The sequence below is a fragment of the Pelophylax lessonae genome (assembly GCF_965119305.1).
Source record: "Pelophylax lessonae genome assembly, chromosome: 6".
Classification (NCBI taxonomy): domain Eukaryota; kingdom Metazoa; phylum Chordata; class Amphibia; order Anura; family Ranidae; genus Pelophylax; species Pelophylax lessonae.
This window is the reverse complement of record NC_138773.1, coordinates 194,577,718-194,581,300: the sequence shown is the minus strand read 5'-3', so window position 1 is coordinate 194,581,300 and position 3,583 is coordinate 194,577,718.

The window sequence follows — 3,583 nt, the reverse complement described above, 5'->3', positions numbered from 1 at the left end:
GTCGGTGGTAACATCCTAGAATCAGGGGGATTTTCTGGCCTCCATCGATATCAAAGATGCGTATCTCCACGTCCCCATATTCGAGAGACATCAGCTATTCCTCCACTTTGCAGGGACAGAGGAGCATTTCCAGTTTGTGGCGTTACCCTTTGGTCTCGCCTCCACTCACAGAGTTTTTTACCAAGGTCCTGGCCCCTGTGCTGGCCCTGTTACGTCAGCAGGGAATCTCAATTTGGGGATATCTGGACAATCTCCTATTGTGAGCAGACTCTCATTCGGATCTGTTGACCAACATCTCTTTTACAGTTCAGACCCTTCAAGAATTCGGGTGAACGATCAATAATCAAGGAGTAGTGTTGAGCGAACACGGACTGTATTATTCGTGTTCGTACCGAATAATTGGATTTTTTGTACACGGACACGGACACTTTACTGTATGTTCGGGTAAAAATCTGTGTTCGGTCGTTTTATTTCCGGGTTTTGCATGCTTTGGCGCTCTTTTCATGGCGGGCTTTCAACAGCCAATCAACAATCGTTTAACTGGTGTGCCTTAAGCCATCCCAGCCATGCCTGCAAATGTCTCAGTAGCTGTGATTGGCCGTCTGAAGCATGTGACAAAGTCTTTATAAGTTCCAGGCAGCCGCAGCGTCTTCATTCTGCTGCTTAGATCAGGGACAGAGCACACATCAACGTGCTGGCTGCTGATTAGGGAAAGACAGGCAGGAAAAAAACATTTGTGTCCAGATAGAATTGAGGGACAGGTCGGAGTGTTTAGGCAGGGCGAGTTGTAGGCATTTTAGGGATAGAGTCTGCTGAATTATAGGGTCAGTGTCTTCTACAAAGTACAATCGATATTGCTGTGTGGGGGGTGGGGTGACTCTGCACTCAATCCTGATCTACGATCTCTTCTCAATCCTGTTGGGGAGAGGCTGCTGCTGCTGAATTTTAGGGAAACTGTGTTCTACAAACTACAATCGATATTGCTGTGTGGTGTGGGATAGGAGATAGGCAGGTGTCAGTGATCCACATCCATTTTTCTGTGTGTGAGCTGCAGTGAACACAATCTTTTTGGGCTGCAGTGAACACAATCTTTTTGGGGTGCAGTGAACAACGTCCTTTTTGGGGTGCAGTGAACAAAATCTTTTTGGGGTGCAGTGAACAAAATCCTTTTTGGGGTGCAGTGAACAACATCCTTTTTGGGGTGCAGTGAACACAATCTTTTTGGGGTGCAGTGAACAAAATCCTTTGTGGGGTGCAGTGAACACAATCTTTGTGGGGTGCAGTGAACACAATCTTTTTGGGGTGCAGTGAACAACATCCTTTTTGGGGTGCAGTGAACAAAATCCTTTTTGGGGTGCAGTGAACACAATCTTTTTGGGGTGCAGTGAACAAAATCCTTTGTGGGGTGCAGTGAACACAATCTTTGTGGGGTACAGGGAACAGAATCTTTGTGGGGTGCAGTGAACACAATCTTTGGGGGGTACAGTGAACACAATCTTTTTGGGGTGCAGTGAACAAAATCCTTTTAGGGTGCAGTGAACACAATCTTTGTGGGGTGCAGTGAACAAAATCCTTTTTGAGGTGCAGTGAACACAATCTTTGTGGGGTGCAGTGAACACAATCTTTGTGGGGTACAGTGAACACAATCTCATACTTCTGAACATTTGAGGGTGCTGCCTGTTCCATACTCCTCCTCCTACTGCTCAACCATCCTTTTAGGGGTACAAACAATAGTAATTGGGGCCTAGTGTGGTGGTGTACGTGTGAGATACATACACTTTCTTTTTGATCATATTTTCTATTCCGCTATTCAATTAAATCCTTTGGGGATCAATTAAATTGCTTGATAGTCTGTGTCGGTACGTGTGAGATACACCTTTCCAAGTTTTTGGGGTTCATCTCATACTTCTGAAGATTTGAGGGTGCTGCCTGTTCCATACTCCTCCTCCTACTGCTCAACCATCCTTTTAGGGGTACAAACAATAGTAATTGGGGCCTAGTGTGGTGGTGTACGTGTGAGATACATACACTTTCTTTTTGATCATATTTTCTATTCCGCTATTCAATTAAATCCTTTGGGGATCAATTAAATTGCGTGATAGTCTGTGTCGGTACGTGTGAGATCCACCTTTCCAAGTTTTTGGGGTTCATCTCATACTTCTGAAGATTTGAGGGTGCTGCCTGTTCCATACTCCTCCTCCTACTGCTCAACCATCCTTTTAGGGGTACAAACAATAGTAATTGGGGCCTAGTGTGGTGGTGTACGTGTGAGATACATACACTTTCTTTTTGATCATATTTTCTATTCCGCTATTCAATTAAAACCTTTGGGGATCAATAAAATTGCGTGATAGTCTGTGTCGGTACGTGTGAGATCCACCTTTCCAAGTTTTTGGGGTTCATCTCATACTTATGAAGATTTGAGGGTGCTGCCTGTTCCATACTCCTCCTCCTACTGCTCAACCATCCTTTTAGGGGTACAAACAATAGTAATTGGGGCCTAGTGTGGTGGTGTACGTGTGAGATACATACACTTTCTTTTTGATCATATTTTCTATTCCGCTATTCAATTAAAACCTTTGGGGATCAATTAAATTGCGTGATAGTCTGTGTCGGTACGTGTGAGATCCACCTTTCCAAGTTTTTGGGGTTCATCTCATACTTCTGAAGATTTGAGGGTGCTGCCTGTTCCATACTCCTCCTCCTACTCCTCAACCATCCTTTTAGGGGTACAAACAATAGTAATTGGGGCCTAGTGTGGTGGTGTACGTGTGAGATACATACACTTTCTTTTTGATCATATTTTCTATTCCGCTATTCAATTAAAACCTTTGGGGATCAATTAAATTGCGTGATAGTCTGTGTCGGTACGTGTGAGATCCACCTTTCCAAGTTTTTGGGGTTCATCTCATACTTCTGAAGATTTGAGGGTGCTGCCTGTTCCATACTCCTCCTCCTACTGCTCAACCATCCTTTTAGGGGTACAAACAATAGTAATTGGGGCCTAGTGTGGTGGTGTACGTGTGAGATACATACACTTTCTTTTTGATCATATTTTCTATTCCGCTATTCAATTAAAACCTTTGGGGATCAATTAAATTGCGTGATAGTCTGTGTCGGTACGTGTGAGATCCACCTTTCCAAGTTTTTGGGGTTCATCTCATACTTATGAAGATTTGAGGGTGCTGCCTGTTCCATACTCCTCCTCCTACTGCTCAACCATCCTTTTAGGGGTACAAACAATAGTAATTGGGGCCTAGTGTGGTGGTGTACATGTGAGATACATACACTTTCTTTTTGATCATATTTTCTATTCCGCTATTCAATTAAAACCTTTGGGGATCAATTAAATTGCGTGATAGTCTGTGTCGGTACGTGTGAGATCCACCTTTCCAAGTTTTTGGGGTTCATCTCATACTTCTGAAGATTTGAGGGTGCTGCCTGTTCCATACTCCTCCTCCTACTGCTCAACCATCCTTTTAGGGGTACAAACAATAGTAATTGGGGCCTAGTGTGGTGGTGTACGTGTGAGATACATACACTTTCTTTTTGATCATATTTTCTATTCCGCTATTCAATTAAA